The 11,503-nt window shown below is 34.6% G+C and overlaps 1 long non-coding RNA gene across 1 annotated transcript in view; it reads right to left on the bottom strand.

Moving 5' to 3' along the window:
- Positions 1–11,190, bottom strand: part of LOC136839793 (uncharacterized) — a 157,692-nt gene extending 146,502 nt beyond the window's left edge. The window contains exons 1-2 of the long non-coding RNA XR_010853467.1: positions 10,983–11,190; positions 5,788–6,083 (exon numbers count right to left, since the gene is read on the bottom strand). This is a non-coding gene — a long non-coding RNA (uncharacterized lncRNA). The remainder of the gene's footprint in view (positions 1–5,787; positions 6,084–10,982) is intronic.
- Positions 11,191–11,503: the final 313 nt, after the last annotated feature.

Genomic DNA, 11,503 nt, shown 5'->3' with positions numbered 1-11,503 from the left:
TCTTTGAAGATATATGAAAAAAAAAATTACCATTTCAAGGAAAGCCGTAGGGACTCTCATAATTTTCTGCAACAGGAGGTCCTTGGTATTCACAGAGAGAGACTATTCTATGTTCATATAATTTTTACGTACAGCATCAAACACTAGTTCACGGAGTAAAATAAAAATGATGAATTGTATTCAACGTGAAAACGCTGGCAGCAAATAAAAATCATAAACTTCATTACTCGAAATTTTTTTTGATAAGCAAAGGATAATCATATTTTATTCAGAAATGACTGTCCAGTAATTTCCGCATTACACTGAATGCAACAGAAAGATTTCCAGTTAAAGGGAAAAACTTGGGCAAGCGATTTTTCGCTCCGGTAACATAATTCAGGACATTTGGAGAGAGAGAGAGAGAGAGAGAGAGAGAGAGAGAGAGAGAGAGAGAGAGAGAGAGAGAGAGAGTAAAACTGAAGAGACATGGAAATAGGTGAAAACACTTGTTTTGCAAGATGAAAGACAATAACTCAATGACCTTTTTCCCGCAACATTTACTTCAGCTGTGGAAGCTACTTCACATTTTTCTCTTTCTGAAACGTCTTCTTGTTACACATACATGTACATGAATTCGAGACTTACTCTGATCCTATACAGTCTTCGTTTTTTCATTGTAATACATTACATATGCAAAAACCGTGATAACTTTTATATTCAATCCCTTGTGACTTTCATATCTTCGGCTGATGTTAATTGTAGTTTAGATTGTAAGTTATACGCAATTTTTTTATTTTCTTCTCAATTAATCAATATTAGCAATGTATAAGTATATTCGCTCTCTCTCTATATATATATATATATTATATATAATATATATACATATATATATATATATATATATATATATATATATATATAAATATATATATATATATATATATATATATATATATAATATATATATATATATATATATATATATATATATATATATATATATATATATATACTATATATATATATATATATATATATATATATATATATATATATATATATATATATATATATATAGAGAGAGAGAGAGAGAGAGAGAGAGAGAGAGAGAGAGAGAGAGAGAGAGAGAGAGAGAGGTTATATTTTTACATTGATAATAATGATTATTTGGGAAGAAAATTAGAAATTGCGTATAACTTACTATCTGAACTACAATTAACGTCAGTCGAAGACATGAAAGTCACAAGGGTTGACTATAAAAGTTATCAAGGATTTTGAATATGTAATATATTTCAATGAAAAAATTAAGACTATACAGGATCGGAGTAAGACTCGAATTCATGTATATGTATATGTATGTGTATATACTGTGTATATATATATATTTATTTATGCATGTGTATGTATGTAATGTATGTATATTTATATACATATATACAGTATATATGCATATATATATACATATATACATATACTCCACATCGGTGTTCAATACTTTCTAAGAATAATCATCATACTTTTCACGACAAAATTAAGTGCATGAGAAGGTAAAAACAATTTCATAGCCAAAATTAAATCTACATAAAAAAATTCCGTAACCGACCCATTTACGCGAACGTCCTCAAATGAAAAATGGACAAGAAAATCACTCCTTTCTCCCTAAGAGGAAATTCGCAAACGTCATCCTGACCTTTCATCATTTCCTTGAAAGAAGAAAAACATACATAACCTTGTCAGTGAAATAACAAATGTGTTTTTGTTAGAAAACTTCTCCCAGCGTTTATAAGTCACCAGCCGTAAGCCTGATTACCTCATGACTCAGTGGAGTCCATAAGCATAAGTCTTAGCCGAAAAAAACACGCGGAATTTATGGTTCCCAAACTGCACCCCTATTTGTTACTTGTCGTAATACTGCAATGAAATTTATGAGCGCAAATGGCAGCACAGAAGCATTTCCCCACAGATACGTTTATTTTTTTTTAATGGGAAGGGTTTCATATTATTTGCATACTGGAAAAATGTACGTATGTGAGCGTCCCCAAAAAATTTGGGTCAACGTGCTGTTGATGATATCACTGACTGAGGTGAATGGTGTATTTTCAGATAATAGAAGAGTTCGTTATTGATTAATGCAAAGTTTCTTATTTCCGCATTCGTCAGCCAGTTGTTTGTAGGAACCAATGATCTTTGGTCAAAATATGAACTTTCATAGTATTGAATCTTCTTTAAACTACTCTGTATCGCTTAATCAATTCACGAATTTCTTTACAGCAGTTATTGACGAATTTCTTAAAAACCATTTTTTTTTAGTAGAAGAGTGTATTGAAACTGGTCGTTGTAAATACATAATATCAATTATATATGGCGCGAGCCAGAAACTATTGTATAATGCAAAATAGAATCCATACTAACTAAAAACGACAGAAATTAGCATATCATAAACAATCAACATAAAAATAAGACAAGGAATACACTGAGGTGATTGAACATTCACCGAACCAGCAATTACCTATTTGACATTCAGTTAACCATTCACTAAAAGATGCGTAAATGAAAATTGCCAAACTAATATTTTTATCAAAATTCAGCTCGATGTTTTCACTACTGGCCTGTTTAAAAAAAATTAAATAAAAAAAAACTTTGAGCGATGATCATAAAACTCCAATACATGCAGCAACAGAAGTATTTGGAAACTTTCAAAAGTTAGAAAGTTTAGTTTTTTTTTAATAAAAAAATAAAAGGAAATCTCACCTGGATTTCTTCTCCGTTAGTTCGTCATCCCTGAACAACAAGTAGCGGCCACCCTCATTTTCTAAATTATTTCTCTTACGTGATTCTTCCATTTATTATTTTAAAATATTCTTAGTCTAAAAAACGTGCAAGTAATATTCTTTAAAAATAGTCCGTTCATATAGCACACAAACACTCTACGACAAGTGAAACTTAAGAACTGGCAGGGAATCAACACACGAGATTTCTTGATAAAAAGATCTGCGAGTTTTTCATTGAAAATTTGCTCATCAATAAGCCATCCTACTTAATTTATTTTTCATGCTCTTTTATATAATACTGAACCAGTCTCGAGAACACTGGCGCCAAAAAAATAAACATAGTGAATGTGTGTAAGCCAATCCTTTGAAAAATGTGTGCATCCACTTTTCACGCGTGATATATGTACGTGATATTTACGTAGTAGTACGTAAAGTAAAGGCAGTTTATGCTTTTATTAATTCTGTATTGCATCGTCTGATTCTTCCAGAACGCTTACAGTCTACACAAGTGAACTTGACCGCAAGAGTTCTTCAATCATTACCCTGTTTCAGGCAGTGCTCAGCCACGTCTTCCCATTATGTATTTAAAATATATACTTATACACAATTTGGAATATTCTTTTCGCATTCTATCTGAAATTCATATTTGTAGTATCTTCTACAATAATAAAATCCGAGTGGATCTTGTTTGTCCTCCCGAAGGTGACACAGTAGGGGAAACGTGACACAGCCACTCACACCCTGCAAACCGGTTTGTCTGCCCCAAGTGGGGGCGAGGTAGGTATGGGAATGGGAGGGTGGGGAGACAGCCACTCTTCTCCTGCCGGGGGTGGGGAGTTAGGTAGGGGATCGGGAGGGTAGCGCTCTGTAACTGGCTCGTATTTTCATATTATATAACTCCGAACTTCGAAACACATAAGCTAATAGCAAAGTACTAAGAAGGAACAAAAGTACTTGTAGAAAAACGCACACAACAAACCAAAGCTCTTGAGCTTCAGTCCTCATTAAATGCGTTTTCAGCCGTTCTAATTTTACATTTCCTCATACGTACAAACGGGAACAAAGTATGCTTGCAGTGAACGAATAGATTATGGCCCTTAAGCCCAATGCGTGGAAGTTGTTGAAATGTTGCCATCTTAGTGTTACTAAAGGAAAATTAAGTAAACCTTCCAATATGCTATACAGTTCGTACTAGGCAGTGCAATAATATGCTACTAAGAAAATATATCAGACATCTCTTACAAAAGGTCGATTATACTGATGATTGGAAACATTTTAATTAGCGTTTATAAAAATTTCCTGAAACGTGTCACTTTGGCTCAGAATAACTCTGAATTAGGTTATATGGAAGAAAATAAACCAATGAAAAGTAAATAAACCAGTGAATTGTAAGTAAAACCTAATAAACTATATACTCTTTAGGAAATTGGCCCTGGAAAATTTTTGATACTGCATTTCATATCATAAACATAATGTCGCTGGAATGAGATTAATAAGTTTTAAGTGCTCCCTAGACGATCAACTTTTTATACGTAATACTTTGAGTCCAAAATTTTTTAGCCTACATTATTTCCCATCACATGACTCCTCTTTATTTATATATTTTTTTTTTTTTATGCACTAAACTCCTAGTTGTCATCTGTCCGTTATCATATAAAGATGAAACAGACTTGGCAAGTATTACAGTGACACGAGGAAAAAAAAAAATCTATGTCAGCTGATCTGCCATCAAAACATTTTTCTTCAATAGCCATTCTGTCGTGGCAACGTTGATGATGATGTCGACCGCTGATTGGCTGAATTTCATCTTATTCGACTGTAGACTAAAGCCTTGAATTCAAAGTAGGGTCCTTATTGACATTTAAACCACGCAATCAAACATATAAAATAATGCAAAAAAAAATTACTTTAATAATAAATACGTCCTTCTGAGTTACTACAAATAACGCTAAGTACCGGTAAGAAACAATGGTAAATGTATACGAACAACCAGAGGAGGCGGGCGCAGGTATTTTGACATTGGATTCTGTGAAAATGTGCTTCCATCCCTTTAGTGTCGCCCATACACAAACAGCGAACATTTGCTTTAATTTCATTTTAATTCTGATACGACCAAAATCGAAGTCAACCACGCCATTTTAATGATCTACTCTGATCTAGGGAATACACACACACACACACATATATATATATATATATATATATATATATATATATATATATATATATATATATATATATATATATATTATTAATAATATCAGAATTTAAGCGAAATCAAAGCCAATGTTTGCTGTGTGTATGGAGGCCCTAAAAGGGATGGAAACTCATTTTCGGCAGAACCAGATGTCAAGATACCCGCGGCCCGCCTCCTCTGGTTGTTCGTATACATTTACAATTATTCCTTAATATTGGTTCTTAGATTTATTTGTAGTAACTCACAAGGGCTTGTTTATTATTAAAGTATTTTTTTGCATTATATATGTTAAGTAATATTTTGCAATATATATATTGATTAAGTACGGGAACTTATAATGAAATGATTAAACGAACGATTTGAAACTCTCTGGCAACAATCAGCACAGAAAGATGTAAACGTTCCTTAATAATACCACATTAGTTGCAAAGAGGGGAGTCTGCAGGGGGAGCACCAGCCTTGTTTACGAGGGAGGGGAGGGGATTCGGCAAGGGGAAGGGGGAGGGGAGGGAAAAGAGAAGGGGAGAGAGGAAGGAGTAGGAGGGATGGATGAGGGAAGGGGATGGGGAGGACACAGCTAAATTAACACTTTACCTTGTGCTCCAGCGTGCATTGCATAGCAAGCAAGCAAACAAACAAACATTCCAGTTTCAGTATCATAAATTAAGATAGTCTGTATGCAGATGGCAATTTTTAATGAAGCTTTAGACCTAAAATTCTCATATTACTGCACGTAAAATCCTTGGGTTTATTAAGACTAGGACTGATTATGTTTTATTTTTATTATATTTGCGTGTAATTTGAAAAAAAAATGTAAAGTGTAAATAACGCCTCACTAACCTCATGTATGGCTTGAGCTGGAGAACGAAGGCCTCGTCATTCTTGGTCCCTTATGAAATCCATTATTAAATGGTAGTACATGGTGTGGGGTTTGTATGTTTTCAGTGGCAGGTCCTGACTTCTTCGACGCTTCGACTTTTTTTTTTCAGTTCCTTGCGGTAAGCTACCCTGAAGCTGTTGATCTTTTTTATAACTGAATCTGTAGCGGCTCACTCGTCTGTCTTCTTTAACTTTTCGAGTATAATTAGGCTAAGCTGCTGAAGATTATTGCTGGATAAACCGCACCACATCACAACCTGGAGATATCGAAAGTGAATTAGTAGCCTGAACCAGGCGTTACCAGGTTTCTGGTAAAATCGTCCGATCACCAAGCTCCAACCATTTTCGGCAGGGCGATAGCCCCATGCATACTCAAAGAAACGTGCGATATCGACGCTCGTTGCAATTATTGTAATGTATATCGGGACCTTATCCCCATATGAAACTGCTGTATGGCAAAAGACTTGATTGCGCAGTACTTTTTAATAGCAATTATTGTAAGCATTAAATAACAGTCAACTTATGTAATAGGTAACAGGGATGGAGGGGAAGAGGGTGATGGGAGGAGGGAGGGAGAGACGGGGAGGGGGGAAGGGGATGGAAGAGGGAAGGGGATGGGAGGACACAGTACTACAGACTCGAGTCCAAGACATTAAAAAGTTAACGTTAGTTACCGGGCTTGCTGCCGAGAGGATGGCTGTGGTCAGTGACGTCACGCGAAGCACTTAAAATGCTGAGCGTTTATAAGACTGACTTGCACCTCTTTGAGTTTACTGCACTGTTTTTGTTAATATTACAATTTTTTCTCCATAAACTTGCATATAAAATACAAACTGAACATTGGAAATGGAAACCAAAAGGAAGGCACTTAAGAAAATGATATAAACTTTACTTATGATTCATTTAACACTCCCGTATTACTGCCTTAATTCTGTCAAATGTTTTTCAGGAATTACTGCATTATTTTTTCTTGTTTTTATTACCTTGGCTTTGCAATGGTTGTTTTCCCTTTTGAGTTGAACATTTTCATTTTAAAATAAATTCTACATCTAAAAAAATAACTAATTATATCCTCCGGAACATCAATAGTTTTGGTCCTTGAAAATATCGAGAAGACTGGACATTGCCATGACTCCCGGTTCCAACGTTTCTCCATGGAAAGTTCTGAATAATGCTTCCATATGTTGCAGATCCTTTTGAAATTGTACAGAAGATCTATATAATATCTTTCTCTTCACATATGAGATCCAGTCTTCAATTGTTCCATCTATATCAGCTGAACCTGAAGATGGATACTTATTCCTAAATTTATGTGCTGTGAATACTCCCAAATAATTTTAAGACTCATTTTCTACAAGATTCTGGTTCTCCTCCCATTAGTTTCCTATGACAGCTTCCGCATTCTCAATCTCATCGGTTACAGGTAGGGGGCGTTTCGTGAGATATCGTTTATGAGATATGCAGAAAGGCTATATATATATATATATATATATATATATATATATATATATATATATATATATATATATATATATATATATATATATATATATATATATATATATACGTGTGTAGTGTACAGTATTTATACAGTATATATATATATATATATATATATATATATATATATATATATATATATATATATATATATATATATATATATATATATATATATATATATATATAGTGTCTATTTTGTAATTTTGACATTCCTTATAATAAAAATTGCAAAAGGCATATTCATATGAATGAAAAAAAATTGGAGAAGTTCCCCCCCTCTCTCTCTATATATATATTACACACACACATATATATGTATATACTGTATATATAATTAAATATCATTTTCATCTTCCTAACCTCCTGATCAAAGTAGGCTTATTTATATGCAAGAAAATCTCTCTCTCATAATCTTCCCCTTCCTTTACCAAACAAATAACTGGCTATTTCATACACATGAAAACAATTCTAATAAAATCTTGCTCTCTCTCTCGCTTTCGTGTTGACTAGCATTTTATCTTTGCATTTATTCTCATCAAACATAGGTCTAGGCCTAATTCCAATTTTGTCACTCTTAACCAGTGAACGTGGTTTATTTGCATTAGGAATCGAATGAAAGATATTACATACTGTATATGCTCTTTAATAACTAGAATTATCCTTATAAACCCATCGTTCATTCACTTATGCAAAACGATCTCGTCTCAGTCTCTCTCTCTCTCTCCATCTCTCGAAAATAAATGTCCCCTTCCTTTGGCCAACAAATAAAACGCCCATTTCATGCAACTGAAAACAATTTCAATAAAATGTTCGTGTGTGTGTGTCTCTCTCTCTTGTGTTGTCTAGTGCATCCCCTTTGCAGTTATACTTAACTAAACATAGGTCTAGGCCTAATTTCAATTTTATCACTCTTAAATATGGTTTAATTGCATTAGGAATCGAACGGCAGATATGTTTATGTACTCTAATTGATGGAAGTATTCATATAAGCCTATAGTTAATATATTTATCGACAATTTTATACGTAACAAGTAGACTAAATCAAACTAGAGTCAACAGTAACACTATCATATAAAGGTAAACATTGGTTCGGTATGGCGTCATCCATCAATTTCTTTGCATATCCACGACAGTAGTTAAGCAATTTATGCCTGAGGTTTCTTGCATAATCGATTTGTTGAAAGTGAACCGAACACACTCGCGTTTTTGGTGTTTATATGGTCACTTCTGCAGATGTTCACCCACTTCCTACACATTTCGGGATCTTCATGGAGACAGTAAAAGCTAACCTTTTCCCTTCCAACATCCTACATGCTACTGCATCCATAAATAGCACATATCAGCAAGGCAGTAACGTGTTAAATTCCAAATACCTCAAGAATTGTCACAAATTCGTGAAAACTCCCACCAAGCCGTTGGCCACATGCAAAGGGGAAGGTATCACTCTCTCTCCATGTGACGTTATGCGCTGGAGTTGAAAAAACAACCTCTTCGTAACTCACCTTATCTTATTATATCTTGCTCGAGTCACTGTATGGGTTTGTTACGATCTCTTGTACATGTTACATCCTGTTCATATCATCAACGTCTAACATAAATGTTTCAATTGAGTATTTTTCTTTATAGAATATTTCTTGGTGATGTAAAAGTCGTACCTGGAACGGTGAAAAAAAAAAAAAAAAAAAAAGACACGATTGCTTGTCTGAACTCACAAAATGCCACAAATACCACTGTCTTTCTTTCATATTGTTGATCTCAATAATAAACTACCTTGTATTGTTTGCTTTATGAAATTAAGTACAAATCATGTCATATGAATACAGTGCTAGGCCTATAGCCCACTCGACGGGGAGGTAAAGCCGAAGCAGCTCTTCAAAATTAGGCGAGAGAGTTCTAGGGAACTCACAACTAACGACGCTGGGCTGTATTTTATGGAGACCATGTGTATATCGGTATATAAATTGTTGTAGGACGATTTAAAAAGAAAACTGATGCATAAATTATCCTATTTGATAACAGAAAAGTTATGATAGGTTACCTTAATCAAGGTACGATTTAAAATTCAAAGCCTCATGATTTATGTTTCTCCAATGATAATAGGATTACCTCATTTTTAAAGGTTTTAGAATTACGTTCCTGCCTTTTCTCACATTCAGTAATTTATATAAAAAAAAACTTACAATTACCGTCGGACTTTGACTTCGAGTATCGGCCTAATATTTTGATTGCACTGATTGGATTAAGAGTCGGTAAAGCTAGTGTGAGGCAAAATCAACATAGGCCTACCTACAAGGGTGCATACTGTCTTCCATCGTGGTAAACGCACAAAAGTTTATGCATACTGAAAATTTATGTATATTAGTTCAAAATTAAGTTCAAAAATCTTTTTAGGAGCGCATTTCGATTGTATATAAAACCAGCTAACAGTAATAAAGATACGGAATTCCTAGGCCTAACTGAAAATCTTACGAACTTTCCGATGGGCGTTAACTTACTAAAGGACAAGGTATGTTATTTAGTTACACTTTTTATATGAAAATAACAATCAATATTAGAAAAAATCAAGGCCTAGTCCTATATTATCATGCTTTAGAACAATGGGAACGCGGTCATTTCTCTCCTCTCTCCATCCGTTTGGTATTCTCCTTTCTGTTTGCACTCTGTTATTCTCTCTCTCTCTCTAAGCATTGATTTTTCTCTCTCGTTTTCTTACCTCAACATTTTTACTTTCCTCCGTTAGGAATTGGAATATAAAATTTAAGCCAAAGGTCAAGAGCTGGGATCTATAAGGTCACTCAGCGCTGAAAAGGAGACGGCGAGTAAAGGAGGTCTTAAAGCTGTAACAGGAGGAAAACCTCGCAGCTGCCCAATGAAACAATTGTTAGGAGAGGGTGGAAAGTAAGACGGAAAAATGAGAATATGGTCGGAGGAGGTACAGGAAAAGTAATGAAAGGGGTTGTAGCAAGAGGTCGAAAGGGATGTTGCAAAGAACCTTAATCTGATAAACATACATGTCATATTAGTTAAGGTCTGCCATTGTTACTGTTTCAACAATGAGGGTAAAGTTCCCTGACAAGATTAATGAATTCCATAGGACCAGCATTTCATGACATAGGCCTAGCATTTCATGACTTAACAGTCATTTGGAATGGCGGTTTTGTAGATAACTTTATTTTGACTGAGAAACAGGAAATGTTGTTTTAAACGCTCAGTGATTACCTGTGATATGGCGTAGGCCTACAATTTAAGCAGTTTGACTTATCACTACTTTTATTTTATTACCACTGGAATCAGTTTACCTATTAGAACTTACTACCTTTAGTCTGTGTTGTAATTTATACGTTTACTATGATAGTTCATTTTCCAAGAAAAACAAATTTCGAATGCAAAGAAGAAAATTGCCTACTGCTGTTTCTGCAAAGAGAAAATTACCTACAGCTGTTTCACTTGTCTCCTCTCGCATACCGCCATCAAAATGGAGGCACAGGTCTATGGTGCTCAGGTAGGCATAAGTTTCTAGATCCTGTAAAAAACATAATTTAGCCTAAAAAAATAAACAGGTGAGTTGACTCGTATACTTCATTATATGCTGAACAGTTTCTCTGAATTTTTTTTTTTAATCATTTATAGGAACTTGTACAGGAGGAGCTTACCTTCTTAATCATCCCCTCTGTCGTCTGTAGAGAATCTTCTCTTCATTTTTTTTATCCATATGTGACGTCTTTCTCCCTTTTTCTGTCTATTCTGTATTCTTATGACTTAAGCTCCTGTAGAGACATAAATTCAATTATGAACTCCCTTCCTAAGAATTTGTGGTAACCGAATGTCCCAGAGATCGTACCAGCGGACGGCCGTCCTCTCTGGATGCTGACTTGATACTGGGTGATGTGCTGATGCTGCGCATGCGCAGTCGCACTGGCAATACGTCACTCAGACAGCCACCAAAGGAGATCATTCGGGACGCCATTGCTTCTGAACTGTAAAACTGAATTAATGTATTTTTCCAATAAAAGATAAAAAAAAAAAAGTTATGCCTCTCTGATTGACCTTGTGAACAGCGGAATGATGGAATGCCAGTTACGAAAACCGTGAATGATGAATTTCACCATATATAATTATCCGTCATTCACGCACATCATTCTTGTTGGCGGAGCTTATGGAGTGAGTGAAAAAC

Source organism: Macrobrachium rosenbergii, chromosome 6, assembly GCF_040412425.1.
Source record: "Macrobrachium rosenbergii isolate ZJJX-2024 chromosome 6, ASM4041242v1, whole genome shotgun sequence".
NCBI classification, from domain to species: Eukaryota; Metazoa; Arthropoda; class Malacostraca; order Decapoda; family Palaemonidae; genus Macrobrachium; species Macrobrachium rosenbergii.
This window is presented reverse-complemented; position numbering and strand designations above follow the sequence as displayed.